The sequence below is a fragment of the Lagopus muta genome, chromosome 1 (assembly GCF_023343835.1).
Source record: "Lagopus muta isolate bLagMut1 chromosome 1, bLagMut1 primary, whole genome shotgun sequence".
Classification (NCBI taxonomy): Eukaryota; Metazoa; Chordata; class Aves; order Galliformes; family Phasianidae; genus Lagopus; species Lagopus muta.
This window is the reverse complement of record NC_064433.1, coordinates 136,919,917-136,935,688: the sequence shown is the minus strand read 5'-3', so window position 1 is coordinate 136,935,688 and position 15,772 is coordinate 136,919,917. Positions and strand designations below refer to the sequence as shown.

The 15,772-nt window shown below is 40.6% G+C and overlaps 1 long non-coding RNA gene and 1 other non-coding gene across 2 annotated transcripts; one reads left to right on the top strand and one right to left on the bottom strand.

Moving 5' to 3' along the window:
* On the bottom strand, window positions 1–11,522 carry LOC125700974 (uncharacterized). Its single transcript, XR_007380131.1, has 3 exons — window positions 11,449–11,522; window positions 1,333–1,416; window positions 1–504 (listed from the first exon to the last, which is right to left on the bottom strand). It is a non-coding gene; the product is annotated as an uncharacterized LOC125700974 (long non-coding RNA).
* Window positions 11,523–15,245: 3,723 nt separating this feature from the next.
* Window positions 15,246–15,318, top strand: TRNAV-AAC (transfer RNA valine (anticodon AAC)). Its single transcript has one exon. It is a non-coding gene; the product is annotated as a tRNA-Val (tRNA).
* Window positions 15,319–15,772: the final 454 nt, after the last annotated feature.

The window sequence follows — 15,772 nt, the reverse complement described above, 5'->3', positions numbered from 1 at the left end:
TTTTTATTTCATGAATTATAAGCTGACTTAACACAAAAATACAAATTGCAAGCATTTTAAAGTGCTTTTTTAAAGCTATCACTCACATCTGGACCACGGTTGATAGTATTTTGTTTTGATTAGCATATAGACTTTCATCTGAAATGAGGTTCTAAAATAGGCCAAGATTAGGCACTTAACTAAATGGCAGGTGTCTTCTGCTCTTTATTGGGGAACAACACAAAACAGCCCCACGATATCTCCGAGGACTTTCCCAGATGATGATTTCCTAATAATAGTTACAGTACTGTTATGATCCTCATTTCAGCCTGCTATTTTTTAAGCACTATTCATTGGAAAAAAGAGCCCTTGAATTGCTTTGAAATATCACTGGCTTGAAACTGCTGGGTTGAAGAAGGTGGTAAGCTAACATCCAAAAGTTTTTATCAACTCTTTGAGCACTGAGCCTACATGCTGCTGTTGAGTCGGATTTTTGTGGCTTTCTTTTCCTAGCACAGAGACAACCTATGGATTGTGAAGACAAAAACAGCTATTTTACAGAGAGTAAGAGTGATAGGGAGCGTGACTATTCAAGCATCATAAATACAGAATAATTCTTAATGAGGTCAACTTACTCAAAAAAGTAGTAGACAATTTCTATGAATTCATGATCCTAAAAATAATGAGGTGATATTCTATAGGACAGCATAACCTAAACCCCAGTCTGGAGAGCCAATATGGCACAGATCCACCATTGCAACCCCTTCACTTTTTTTTTTTTTTTTTAAACAAAGTTATTAAAGCCCAGTGAAAAATAAAGGATATGAGAAAATATTTAAAGGCATCAGTTCCCCATTAAAAGATGAAGGCCAGATTAGGTCACCTCATACATTGAGCATTAACTTATTTTGCTGGAAACTCTGCCCTTGCTTCCTGTACTCTGTACACTGCTCTGTTCATCCTAACAGGGAACTACCCACTGCTACCACCACAGATAAGATCTTCTGCATTTTTACTTTTATTTATGTGTTAAAAAAAAAAAAAAGCAAATTCACATCTTCCTAGTAAGTGCACTATTTGTACCTCTTTAATCTTTCAGAGAAATTCCTACAAGAGTTCAAACACAAGGCAGAAACTGCCTTCATAGAAGATCTCGCCAGAAGCTGTATTAATATGCATTTTGGCACATTAGTTTCTACATTAAGAGCATTTATGCCATTCAAACAATCTCACTAGCATCAAGCCTTTGGCTGTCAAAGAAAAAGATCCTGCAGAAGGCAGATAAGCCCCACCAAGGCCCTTATTTGTAAACACAGTGCAGCTGCCAAGTGCCTCTGAATACTCTTAGGTTACCTGGTCACGTAGCTGGGAGCAGAATGTAGAACAGACTTTGTCAGCTTGCAAACAGAATGCACGTCTCCCAGTCTGCAACAAATCCTGCAAATAATATAAATGGATAAGGTGCTATTCAAACCCTGCAGATGTCACATAACGCATTTGCTGTTTCACAGCCATAAAATCAAAATGTTGAGGGCAGCGTTCTCCTTCCTCCCTTCCCCACCCACTTTTATCTTTCATTTTGGACTATATACATTATTAATCAAAATTTTTTATATATATAAATTGAATAAATGTGAGCATTTTCAGTCTGGGATACTGGCAAAACTAATTCTTGCCATTCACAATTCACTCAAAAGTACAGAATTCAGGCAGCAGAGGAAGAAGCCATGTATAAAATATTATTTAGCACTATTGCCCTATACAAAGGACAGGATACGGAGGAAAAAAGGAGTAAAGATAAGCATTTCCTGTCAGAGAGGCAACATATCTTGGTGACACAAATGTATGTATTTTTCTCTTTAAAAGTGTGTATACTGGGATAAGGTACGTGCTGATGGTCAGGACGTGAGAGTGAAAGGAGTGACAGAGCTCATGATAACTGCAGGAGGGAAGAACGGCACCACGGCTTTTCTACTCATTGCTCTACCTCTGACTAACCTGGTAGCTTTTAGTATCACTTCCTCTATATTCCAGCTTCTTTCTCAGAAATTTATCAGAAAAGGAGTACAAATTCTGCTCTGTTCAATGCATTTGCTGAAAGCATCTCATTTTCAGTAACTTCTTTCTCGTAAGCATGACAGTAAATTTCACATCTTCAGCAAGTGTGATCATGCTTTCACACTATGCCTTCGCAAACTGCCCTCAGTGTGAGCCATTCTGCTCCAGTTCTCTCAAGCTACCTCTCTAGGCACATTTTACTTTCTACAACAGGGCACCATGTCATCCTGAAATCTGTGCAAAGAGTTTGTGAGAGGTGTGGGCCCAGTGAAGAACCATATGGCCTAATGCCACGATCCTTCAGGATGGTTTTAAGCTCTGGTTCAGAAAAGGTAAATGGTTAAATAAATGTAAGCATTATTTTTGATGTAGTTTCATGTCCCTTCAAATTACATGAAATCGTATGAACATTGTGTAGCAAAGAGGAAATATAACTTATCTGTTGTGGGTTCACTGTAGCCAATACCCATCCAGAGTCTCACTCCTCTCCCTCTCCTGCAGAGTAGGAATGACACAAACACCACAACAATCGTGACTGTGATTGTTTAATTGGGAAAGTAAAAGCAGCGTAAGCCACAAATAATAACGAATGAATTCACTATTTTCCATTGGCCCACAGATGTCCAACCATTCCCAGAAAGTAGGGACTCAAGCACAAGTAGTGCTTCCCCTGCTCCATGCCCCCTCAAATGTCCATAAGAACAGCTGATGGCTCAGCTGAGGTCTGAAGTCCCTCAGGAAAGGAAAAGTGTTGGATTGTTGGATGTCAAGACTTCAGCTGGGTTCCTGCCTCAACCATAAAGTCCACCAACATGGAGATTCTCCTTCCCCTGCTTTTTTGACAGTGCTGAACAGAGACTTGATAGGCACAGGTCAAGTCCCAAAAACAGTGCTAGGGGCTGCTGGGTCTCACTAGGGTTGGCAAGACATCTTGCTTTGAGGGGCACACCAATTCAATGAGATGACACGCCATAAGGTTTTACCTCCAACCCCAATGGTCAAAACTTTGTTTCTCATCCCATCTCCAAAAGGCCAGTATGCTGGAGGTGGACAAATGGTTGGAAGAGGACATTGTCTAAATAGAGAACCCAGATTCACCAAAGGGATGCTGTGTGGTATCTGCTCAGCAGGGAAAGCACAGGGAGGGGGAAGAAAACAGAAAGGGAGATATTCATGGTTATAGCATGGAAAGAGTGAGAGAAGGTAGTTGGCATAACAAAGTTGAATCAGCAAGTTGAATTAGCAACTAAAGCATGCATTTCTCAGTTTGGGCCATAGGATTTTATTACATACTTTTTTGTGTTCCTGGCAGCTTTTAGGTCAGTGAAAAGTCCCTTTGATAAATTTCATTAAAGCATCACCACAGGAATATGAAAGGTTATGTTCTGCCATCAGAATGACAGATGTCTCTTCTCCCTCCTTAACCTTTGAATCAATCTGTGCAGCACAAAATAAGCATGTCAGCTTTGTGCCTGTAAGCACTTCTCATCTTGCTGCTGTTTTGTAGCTAGTGAAAGTTGTAGTAGCTACCACATCTAATTTGGAAACCAACTCCAAAAGCTGATCTGTGTCTTCCCTGCAATAAAATATTTCTAATAGATTTAACTCATTAAAATGTGTTTCTTGAAAGAAAGATATTTATGTTTCCTTCAATGAACTCATTTTCTGGTTCTTAACAGTCTTCTTGGGTGACTGTGTACAAGGAGCAAGAAAACCAAAAGCTTTCTTTTGTATTTTTGAATGGTCTTAATTTTGATTTTATACAATACATGAATAAAAAATCAGTGGAATTGGATGCTTTTTTATAGGACAGATTAGAACAACTGAAGTAGCATGCAGGTCACCATGAAAAGATTTTACCACTTAAAACTTCTGATAGCATGCCCAAGCACCTTTGCAATACTTCCTGAATTACTCTTTTTTTTTTTTTTTTTTTTTTTTCCCACTTTTTCATTTAACTGAAATCTTTTGAGACATCTTTGCAGGGCACAGGGGACTCTTAGTTTACTTTCTGCAGGAGACTAGGCCAAAGAGGCATTCATAGGCCATCAGCATCTGTGAGTGAAAGCCAAGAGCTTGGGATCATCTGCTCAGACACAAGCAAGCAAAGTAGAACTATTGATGGACTACACAGAAAACAAGATCAGGAAGCTCTTCTTTATCACTCTAGCTTAGTGACTTGGCTCATGCCCCCATGGAGTGTCTGCTGCTGGTTCCTGGCTCCTCCTTACTGCCCTGCTGTCACTGTCAGCACACTGGCTGCTGATTTGGCTGGTGTTGCAGCCTCCTTCTTTTTGCAGTTACAGCATCTCTGGTGCTCAGGAAGAGGTCACATGACTATCACCAAGCTTGCAAACATATGGGGCCAGGTTCCCTATTACCTTTGCCCAGTATCTCACAGAGTAGAAATCATTAAAATCACCAAAGTAGAACTGATGTAAAACCTGAAAATACTGTTGTGAACTACATACTTGAATTAAAAAGTGATCTTTCAGTTACACAGTAGAACCTGCATTTCAGAAATGAAAGAAGGCTTATCACTAAAAATCTCCTCACTAAAATACCATCTAAACATACATAATCACAATATCACATGAAAATCAAAGCAATCAAACAAAGGAATTTTTTGGGATATTCAAACACAAAATAATTAAGTTGCTCTGAAATAATTCAGATTGTATCATGTTCTGTAATCACCAGCTGGAAAGAACAAACCACAGCCACCAAGTTATGGTCTGGAGGAGTTGGCTGATCTTGTGGAGGGGAACTAACAATAGAATGGCCTGGGTTGAAAAGAACCACAATGATCATCCAATTTCAACCCCCTGCTATGTGCAGGGTCACCAACCACCAGACCAGGCTGCCCAGAGCCACCTCCAGCCTGGTCCTGAATGCCTCCAGGGATGGGGCATCCACAACCTCCTTGGGCAACCTGTTCCAGTGCTTCAACACCCTCTGTGTGAAAAACTTCCTCCTAATAACTAACCTAAACCTCCTCTTAGTTTATAACTATTCCCCCTTGCCCTATCACTATCCATCCTTGGATAGTGATAAACAGTCATACCCTCTCCTGCTTATACACTCCTTTCAAGTACTGGAAGACCACAATAAGGTCTCCCTGGAGCCTTCTTTTCTCCAAGTTAAACAAGCCCAGTTCCCTCAACCTTTCCTCATAGGAGAGGTGCTCCAGCCCACTGACCATCTTAGTGGCCCTCCTCTTGACTCATTCCAAGAGCTACCTGTCTTTCCTATACTGGAGGGCCCAGGCATGGACACAGTACACCAGAAGGGCCCTCACATGAGATGAGTAGAGGTGCACAATCACCTCCCACCAGTCCAGGATATAGATGGCCTTCCAGGCTGCAAGTGCACACTGCTGGCTCACATCCAGCTTTCCATCCACCAGGACCCCCAAGTCCTTCCCGGAGGGCTACGCTCAAGAGGTTCTTCTCCCATTTTGTATAAATACCTGGGATTGCCCCAGCCTAAGTGCAGCATGTGTGACATGGGTGACACAAAGTTCTCTTCTGACTCTGCACAAGTATGCCACAACACGTGCAACACAGATCTCTTAGCATTTCATCCTCTCTCAGCCTCTAGCTTTTTATCTGCTAATTTAGCCCTTTAAAATGTCACCTGTTCATTCACATGCAAACAGCACGTGATCTATATTAATGATATATTAATTAAATATATTGAGCATAAATATATATAGGGAGCAATAAGTATCACAGAAACGTTTTCCACTTTTCTTTGGTAGGATTCAGTTTGACAGAGAGCTGGTGCTGGAAATGAGTGAAATATAATTTCCTTGTTACATAGGGTGAGAGGAAGGATGATAGCTGCAAATCTAGGACTTGCTTTTCACTGAAAGCATATTAAGATTTTCAATTTACTGAAATATCAGCATTTTCTTAAAAGCATCTGTCATTTCAAAAGAGACCTGGGGACTTCTTTGGTAGAATTGCCAAGTAAATCATTGTAACACATAGCTCTGTGTGTCATCTCAATGGTCTCACTGGGATTTCCCCTCCGATTACACCTTAGTTTCCTGCAGGGAAGAAAGACTTCCTGAGCTGTAGCCATAGGATTTTCATAGTTTTGTCATAATTGATTGGTGTTCACACACCATTTAATCACACACAAAAAAAAAAAGATACAGAAGTGTTTCTATTATAATTAATATTTTCAAATAGAAAAAAGTCAGTGCTCAACCTAGAGAAAAGTGTGCTTAAACAGTAACAAAATTCTAGATAAAGCCTTCACACTGCTGTGTGATTTTTATTGAAAGTGTGTTGTTGAACATAGTTGCAATCACTTAAAATTAAAAAAAAGGAAAAGGTTCCTTATGACATAAATTAACTAATCTTTGCATGCAAAACTCACTTTGTTCTTGGATTTAAATAGGAGGACCTATTAACCCGCTTCTCAGCAGTACAGAAAATTAATCCACCCAGTTTAAATAAGGCAATAGTAAATGAAAGGCTTTCCTGTAGATTCATCACCCTCCCACATCCCTTCAGCTGACAGACAGATACTTACATATAAATAGCAGAATGTGTAGGATACTAATGCTGCCTGAGACCAGAATGCATTTAGAAACCTATTAACTACCAATCTATTTGTCTGTATTTAGTGAAAGCTGTTTAATTTTTTCCTTAAGTTTCAAATGAAAAAGTGACAGCATGAGCTTTGAGACAGCATGGATTCCTTTTGCACCAAATAAAAGTACAGGCAGAAGGACAAGGAAGAAAAAGAAACAGGAAAAAGGAGAGGAAAAGGGAAATACTTGAAAAGGAACATGCAGCCTACAATAGCAGTAGAATGCTTTTGATAATGACCCACAACACTACAACAACATTTAATCATAGAATCATAAAGGTTGGAAAAGATCTCTTAAGTCATCTAGTCAACTGATCACCCCCTTGCCCACAAACCACATCCCTCAGTGCCGCATCAACAACAACAACAACAAATTGTGAAAGAGCATTTATTGTTACCCAGTCTTCAACCATTATCTAGCTATCTAGTTCTCAAAAGACTTCTCATCTGGCCATGCTAAATAAATTCAGTCCTTCCTGCTGAGTTTTATTAATTTTCAGCGAAACAGAAATAATGATACTTGCCTGCTTTTGTAATGCAATTTCAGATCTGTAAATGGAAGTTTAACATCACAGGCTAGATAAAAGTTAAATATTCTGGCAACAAAAATCAATTAAGTATTAAAACAAAAGCAAGCCACATTACAAAATACAACTAAAGCATTTGCCATAATTAATTTACTTGTATATTTAGACTCACTTTATAGACATTTTAGCAAATAGAGATTTTTCTACACACAGCGCTCACATAATTCACAGAAACAATATTGGTGATCAATAGTTCTAAACTAAAAGAAGGGAAAATTAGGTTAGTTATCAGGTGGAAATTCTTTTCTCAGAGGGTGGTGAGGCACGGGCGCAGCTGCCCCAAGAAGCTGTGGTGCCCCATCTCTGGAGGTGCTCAAGGCCAGGTTGGATGGGGCCCTGGGCAGCCTGAGCTGGTGGGTAGAGGTGTGAGAGCAGTCTTCAAGGCACAGGTGGCAAAGTTGGTGCCTACCAAGGGTATGGACGCAGAGCTACAGACATTTGAGGTGGAAGCTGGAATGTCTGGCCACATCTTGAAGAAATACATCTCTGCTGTAGCACAGCTCTGCAGCCACCTCATGCTGCTGATAACAGCCCCTGTCTACTCAAAGCTCAGAAAGGTGCCCAAGTCAACTTGCTGTACCACAAACAACATCTCAGCTGAAATTCTCACCCTTCTGGGAGAAATGGCTCTCCCCTCTTCAAAAGTGAACTTGTACACTGAATACACGCTAAGGCTACAGAGTACCTGCGTACCAATATCTGGAGACTCCAAAACTCAATGAGACTCATCAAAAACTTGATGCAACAACTCTGAATAGATGACATGCCCTTAATGAATTAAAAGAATGATAGAATATCTAGTGAGGGTTTCCATGGGCACTGATATCCATCTGAAATTCTTTGCAAGAGTTGAGTCACAAGAAAAAAAGTGCTTTGAATAGTTATAAGAGTTACAGGAAAAAATAAAGACTAGATTGACACACTGGTATTTGTCAGTTGTCTCAAACAACTGGAACTCAGTCCTTGACTACCTGACCACATTGTATTCTTTTGTGTTTCCTTATCTGATTCCTACTCCCACCATTTTCTTTGTTTTCAATAGCTTCTGAAGTTCAGTGCCTGAGACACTACTTTCATAGTCTTTCCTGAAAAACTCACTTTGACTTCAGGATCTTTAACTATAAGTCTTTATTGTCAATAATATTAAAAAAAAATAAAATAAAATCAGTGACTTGAAGCTTTACTTCAAAGACCATTCTGTCACACATCAAGTAATCAGCTTTGATTTCCCACATATTTTATACAGATATTCTTTAACGTCTAACAAAGCAAAAGATTATAAGACTTTCACTCTGCACTAGTAATAACCCAGCAGCTCGCTGCCCATCTTCAACAAATGTGTTTGATACACCTATACTGTTTTGTCAAATCTGACTGAAATTGGCCAACAGGTTAAAAATAAATGTGGTGTAACAATTACACCTTACAGACTCCTTTAGCAGGACGTTTTGTATTTGCTCTTGATTTCCAATGACAATTAAATCTTAGACGCACAGATCAATTCTTATTTTCTCTCCCAAGCTTACATGAGATTTTCACACTACATACATTGTGATTTTTTGAAAGAACTCTCCTATAAATCCACATCAATACAGTAGCTCAATGAAAGTAGACAGATGATTCCCCCTTCAGGCAAAACAAATGCCTGAAGATTCAGTCTTCCATAAATGCACACATCAAATCAATCCGGGAAAGTGGATTGTAGTAGATAAAACTACACCATTACAAACTAATTTAGGAACTATGCAATTTCTAGCAAATTATGTTCAGCATTGCAAATTCAATATTTTGTGTGTGATACAATACTTCAAATAGAACATGTGCATTGATTAGAAGATACCTGAGGCTCATTTTTCCTGGCAGATTTGCTGAGTCCTTACCAACTTCACGAAGAGGAACAGAAGTGAACAAAATAACACGATAACATGATCCAGTTGAAAATCTAAATGTTGCTTTTGTTTCCTCTGTGGAACCTGCTGCATATTCATCAATACAAATCATATGCCATGGAGTCATCTGGCAGCGTTTGTTATTTTCCACATATATATTTAAAAATTAGGAGCAAGTATCCAGTCAAGAATATACCATAAATAAATTCGAATTCTTACAACGTAAACAGGGTCTTTTTTTTTGTGAGAAGCCAAGAGTCTAATTTGTTAAGCTTGCTTGCTCTTGTCATATTAGTGTTAAATCCCAGCTTGATGCTCCCGGAAAGTGTCAAGGAGAAAGCAGTTGAGAGCTTGACTTAAAGCATTAATGCTTTGCCTTCAAAAAAAAAAAAAAAAAAAAAAGAAAAGAAAAAGAAAAAAAAAACAACCAAAGAAACAAAGTCCTGCATGCATTTCATTACCATGCTTCAGACAAAGAGTGACTGATCATTTTGCTGATCAAAACCACTGGATTTTATTGTCGGTTATCAAGTGTCACATGGTCTTCTTGTACAATAAGGTGCGGAAGAATTACAACACAAGCTCTGTAAATGAGACTGAGGAAGGACAGTACAGATAAAAAGAAATTTTTTAACATAGCATTTTATTGCCATCTGCACTGCCTTCTTAACAATGTATTGGAGAAGCGTATTTGGAGAAATAAGTAGTTGATGGAAATGAAAATCATCATTAGATGGCAAGCCAAAGCAAATCATGTATACAGCCATCCTTGAATGGAAGTTTTAAAGATACATTATTAATTGCTACATAGCAACTTGCTATGAAATAAGCTATCTTTGTCTAATACCAAGTTTATAGATCTGTGCATCACCCATGGAACTTGCTGTGGTAGTGATTCCTGGCAGAGCCCTGCAGCTCAGCACAGCTCAGCTAAAGCTATCCAACATTAAGTATTTTTTGGGAGTCCCCAACTGTAGCCACTGAATTATGCTATCTTTGTTCTTACATCATCTTATTTACCCCAGGACCACTCTAACTTAGTGTTGCATCCTCCCTTCCATTCAGCACTTGCTGACTCTGGGAGCCACTGCAATGCAGCTGTCTCAGAAAAAAGAACAGCACCTTCTCCTCAGTATGTGGCATTTCTCACATGGTCAGAAAGAGAAGACCACCAGATTGCACTGAGACTGCAGGGGCACTACTCGTAATGTAACAAGCACAGCAAAAATACTACCAAGGCACAGAGCTGACACACATGCTATTGCTAAGAGCACCTTTGGTCTGAACTTGCCTCTAGCACACAGTGTGTAGAAATACAGCATAATGCTGTGTTCCCTAAATACGCTGTAATGCAAGGCTTGTTCTAAGTGGGAGAAACAAAATAAACATATTCGAGAGAACAAGAGCAGAAGGACAAAGTACCATCTCAGGGATCTTTAAAATCTCTTACATTTATTTTAACAGTCCCACCAGATAACTCTGAAAGACAACCACTATGAACACAGAATAAGCACTTGCGTATAGGGATTGGGGATACTTTATGGGAGAGAAACAGCTTGCTCTCTCAAGTTCTTCTGCATAAAATGGCTGCAGAGTCCCTCAATGGCTCTTGAAAACACTTTGATCAGAAAAACACTTGGGATGACTGATCAGCACAAAAGGAAAGAAATGAAGCTTTATTCCCAGCCTGATGTCTGTAAAACTTTCAAATGGGAGCAGCATAGGAATCGCTCTCCTCCTTAGGAGGTATACTGAATTCCTTAGATTACACAGGAAGCACTCAGTTAAGGAACCAAATGCACACATCATCTTGCAGTCCTCTGCTTATAATGATGCCCTCTCTTGTGGTTTCTTGCCCACAGCTTCCCAAATAAGACAAATTCACCTGTAAGTCACTTCTTACAAGGACTCAATTCTCAGCTGCCTTAGCACATGACAGAGCTGCTATCGCTCATTTTCCACTGAAGTACTGGATATCCTTTGCTACTTTTTTCATAAGACAGGCTCCCTACTTAGTGCAAAAAATCAAAAACTTGTCTAAGCCAAGAGAAGGGCTGGAAAAAATCCAACAGGGCTGGAAACATTCATTTCCAAGTACAGAAAACTTTGATTATTTTATGAAATCAAAACAGGATTAGAGTTGTGGACACGGCACCTAAGAACATGATTTTGCTACGGACTTCTAGAGTTATGCAGTTGGTTGGACATGAGGAACTTAAAGGTCTTTTCAACTATAGGGATAGGAAGTAGTTGATATAGTTGCCTTTAACCACTTTCAGATCACCTAAGAAAGGCAGTAGTTACAATTCAGTAATAAAGAAGCAATAGCTTACCCCCTTCCAAAGATGAGGGCTTGCTGAAAACTCCCCCAGGAGACAATTTCTAAGTAGAACTGGTTCCTCTTTGGCTGCCAGCTCTCTAAAGAAATTAGAGATGGACCCAGGGCCCACCCCTTCTGGCCACAGAGGTGAATTCCTGGCACCTGTGCTCCCAGGGCTGGTTATGCCCCTTCATCAGGTGCTCAATCACTGGTTCAGGCCATAACCTAATGGTTCCCATACACCACCCTATATGAGTCTATCACTGTATGATTTTTCATTTAATAACAAAACACTTCACAGACAGGGAAGTGGAGGAATAGTGTAAACTTTTCTTCTCCCTCTGAATAGCACAAATCATCACTGAAGGGTCAGGAGCTTCCCTCTATCAAAATGCAACACCTGCTCTAGTTCTATCTCTGTTGCTGCTTAAATTATGTGTCTGTGCTGCAGGGCAGTCAATAGAGCCAATGCACTGGGGAGAAGATTAGAGATTTCTGGGGTAGCATGGTTCTCATTTAAACATCAGATGCCTTGCACACTACCAAGGGAAAAGCTGGGTCATTGAGCCGCTTTACCTTGGTCATTTGTCTGTTGTTTTAACTGAGTCTTTGCGTGACAAGATTGTAAGAAATATACTCTATAAACTCAGTTTGACCTTAGATCTTGCAATTCTCGAGGTACAATAGGTGTGCAAAGGTTAGAAAGACAGACCAAAATAATTCTTCTTGGTTTTGACTTTTCAAGTGAGATGTCAAATAAAGCATTTTCAAAAGTGCTGCCCAGAATCAGGGTTGCAAGCTCTTGAGAGATATTCATAGAGTAAATGTTATTTAGTTATTCTTTTTAGTTTGATTCCTTTTCTCCCTCTATTTTATCAGTTTCTCACACTCATTATTTAAGGTGGTACAAAAGAATTCACTAGGAATACATACATATCAGTATGAATTTTAACCTTCGACCAGGCCATTGTCTAGATTCAGTGTTAGGTAAGTGTTGTGCAAGACAGAATACAAAGAAACCCAGATGTGATGGGGCTGTGAGTGGGCTACTAAAAGAGGGGGGAGCCTGCTGAAAGCTTTCAATTTTGGTCAGTTTTTGGTGAGGGCCAGAGATGGGGCTGTATGTTGGACCTGGCCACTCTCAAGATACAGAGTTAGGGTTAAGATTTGGTAAGACAGAAGGGGAAGAGTCCTAGTAGTTATGGGGGCAATGAATGAGCTGCTATGGAATGGTAAAGTCCATAGCTCCATTTTTATTCCTAACTGTGCAATTACAAGTTTGGAAGCACTCTGTATTCTGACTTTGATGTAAATATGAAAATTCTTAAAGAGAACCACTGCAGGCATTTGCCATCTTCCCTGCCTCTGTGCTGTCTGACTAATGGCACCGCATTAGAAATTAGAAATTACTCCCCTTCAAATAGTGTATGAATCCCTGTGCACTTTTCACTACAAATGTTTAGGCTCACAGGATACTCCACTGTTTCTGTGGAGTTAGGCAACTCTAGCATTAAATTGCTTCCATAGAATAATTATTTACAATGGATCAGATTGGGAAAGGAGAGCTATTCTCAGGGGTACAAATTAAGTATGATCACGTATTAATCTCTGCTTACTACATATACGTTTAAAAAAAGCCATTGTGAGAACTGGGCTATGAAGTGCAACTCTATTTTGCTTAAGTTTTCAAGTTTGGAAAGTATTTGTGTCTATGTGAGTCTCCAGGAAGTAAATTAAGAATGAAAACTCAAAAATGTGCTGAAATTTTAGGCCTCGAGGAAACCTACCCATTATAACATCCAGTAGTCCTTAGTGGGCTGCCTGAAGATCAGGTTGTCTTCAGAGAAAATCCACCTGTGCTCTTTCCAACACTTTGACAAAAGGACTGTATTTCCATGGATTAAACTGCTTCCTATGAGTTGGTATTTTCTGTGTGGAGAACTTTTCAGTATGAGCATCGTGTTATTCAGCCACTGGGAGCTCCTGCCTTCAGAGAAATGGGTTAGTTCAGAAGGCAGACAAGTCCATAGAAAGGATCACAATGACTGGGGGGGAAACTTCAGTTCTTCTAGTGCTTTCCCATCACGGCAAGAAGGCATGAAGACAGAGCTGAGGGAGTCACTAGTTAGGGCTGGCAATTTTGGGGCATCACAACCTTTAAGGGATAAGAGATGAACCATGAGGAAACATCTCTCTCTATTTGGGGGGATATGGTTGACTTCAGTACCTATACTGCAGAGTAGCCCACAAAAATTGGTGAGAGGCCAGAATAAGATTTCCCTTTCTTTATGATTTGTTTCTTTTTTTCCAGAGTATTTCCTAATTAATGTGTCAACAAATTAGGAATTGCCTCCAGCACTATACACAGAAAAAGCACACAGTCACATGATTAAATCCTACCCTTCAGTACCAGGGTAGATAAGATATGAGCCCTTTTGTTGCAGTATTTGCTTGCATTAGCACAGCAAGCCATGCTGTCTGGGCTGGGATGTGGAGATGGGGTTGATGAGGGCACAACCTCCCACTGCAAATTCTCAGAGCTCTGACAAATAACTAACTCATCAGGAAATGCGCTTTCTGATGCAAACTCACTGTCTCTGTGCTGTAGGAAAAATTTTTAATCAGGAACGAAGTTACTTGTAATAAGCTAATCCCTGCTTTCAGCTACCCCATTTTCCTCCTCTCTTAATCTCACTTTGCTGATTTTGCTTCATTCCAGCTTCTGAGCCTTGCATTACAGGGACAGGCATTGCTGCAGCACTGCCAGTAGAACTTTCCTCATAAAAATCTTACTTTGGAAGCATCTCATCTCAAGAGAACATGGTTTAATTTATACACCAATTAACAGTGTAAATTAATGCTTTACTGTTCATCCTATCTCCAAAGATTTTAAGTGCCAGCGGAGGTTTTCATTTTGAACACAGATGAAAGACTTCAGAGCAGAGCGGATGAGTCAACCTCAAAAAAAGAAAAAAAGGCATTTGAAATGTCTTGAGTGAAACTTGCTGTCGTGGGTTAAGATTCTTGCATGAATTGTCCCTGTGCACACAGCTGTCAGACCAGGACAGAGCTAGAGGAGAGGATTTTCTTGTGGAAATAAAGCTTCAGATTTCAATAGTTCTAAATCAGGAGGAAAAGCTACGTCGTTTTTCCAGCCTGAGGTTTGATTTTGAAGAGTTTAAACCATTCTGCCTGCTTTTTGGACCCAGACCGTGAGTATTTGAGGATGCACCTGCATGAGTGCATTAGATCAGGTAAGAAGTGATATCGAAGCAAATCTCCCAGTCATCCCTGTTTCCTGCACTTCAATTCACACCAAAGAATGCTGAAACACAAAATGCATTCCTTATGCAACCCCACTGAGGATCTCGGGAGCACTGTGCAGAAGGACAGCCAGGCACGGCAGCTTACAAGCACCGATAGGGAAATGCTTTCTCCTTGCTCTGCCGGCCACCAGGTGTCTGGGAGGCCTCTGAATGGCTGACACCCGAGCTGGCGCAGCACTCGCCTATCGCCAGCACACAACCAAATGGATTAAATCGGTTAAGGTGGCAGCCAGAAGGTTCTGGTGAATGGCTCTGTGCCCACGTGGAGGCAGATGACAAATGATTTTAGAAGGAAAGTATGAAGTTGGAACGAAAGCTTCGTGAGATTGAGGCAGGAGGAGGCCGTGCATCTTTTGAAGCTCCCGCCTGAAGAGATGTGAGGGAAGCGCCGCTCCTGGCCCGCGTGCAGCCACTGAGGCGTCTCGAGGATCGAAGCCCTCAGGTAAACGTCTGAGTGGGGCCGACGCCGCCTACAGCGCGCGGCGTTTCCGTAGTGTAGTGGTTATCACGTTCGCCTAACACGCGAAAGGTCCCTGGTTCGAAACCAGGCGGAAACATCTTTTTTTTTCCCCTCTACTCCAACGCTGCATGCTTTCAGCTCACGCGCTCCTAGCTGCGTGCAAGCGCGGACGCACCAACTCACTCACAGCAGCCCTGCGGAAAACGAACAGCAACTGCCCAAATTACAACCTGCACAGGACACCATCACTGCACATTTGCAGCCCACAACGCCAACCATTTTCTGGGCTGCATCAGCTGAGGGGTGGCCAGCACGGAGTGGAAAGTGGGATTTTTGAAATGAAAGGTCTGGAAAGTGCAAGAAAGAAACAGAATAAAAACTGCAAATACTGCAGGTATTTCTTTGCAATAATTCGAAAAGAAAATATACCTAAGCCTTACCCTTTCTTGAGTCACAGAATCACAGAATCACAAGGTTGGAAACGACCTGCAAGATCATCCAGTCCAACCACCCTCCCATTCCTATCAGTGCCACAAGCACTAAACCATCTC